This window comes from Corvus brachyrhynchos, unplaced genomic scaffold (assembly GCF_000691975.1).
Source record: "Corvus brachyrhynchos isolate BGI_N302 unplaced genomic scaffold, ASM69197v1 scaffold370, whole genome shotgun sequence".
NCBI classification, from domain to species: Eukaryota; Metazoa; Chordata; class Aves; order Passeriformes; family Corvidae; genus Corvus; species Corvus brachyrhynchos.
The window spans coordinates 4,071,738-4,072,308 of NW_008235977.1; positions in this window are offsets into that span (position 1 = coordinate 4,071,738).

The window sequence follows — 571 nt, forward strand, 5'->3', positions numbered from 1 at the left end:
GCGGCGTGCGGTGCCTCTGTCTGCATTGCACACCCTGACCCGGACCAGGCACGCTGCTCTCCAGCCTGCTGGCAAGTCCGTGCCCCAAATCAGCGCTTGCCCAATCCTAAAATCACCCTGCAGGTGAAGCTGCCGCTGACTGCACGGGAGGGATGCTGCCTGAGGAAAAATACCTGTTGCCTGGAGGAACGAGCAGCACCTGCCCCTAGAGCCCCTCTGCAAAGCAGTGTGGGTCAGCCCAGCTTTTTCCTGAAACTGGAGTGACTGGGGCTCTCTCCTCCGTCTTTGGGGTGTGATCCAGTATCCCAACAGAGAAGACGAGGCGGCAGAGGCAGCTTTTCTCCCTGGCATGCTGTGGTTCCCATGAGAAAACTCCATTGCGCATTGCCCAGCAAAACCACAAAAATGTTCACAGCGCTGCCTCCTCTCCACCCACTCAAAATGCTTTTGCATACGCCTCTAGGCACTACAATCATGGTAATTAAAGCCGTAAAATATTATTAGTATCACACTTTATATAGACTTTTTGTCCTAAATGCTTTATATACCATGCAACAAAAATTCAGCCACT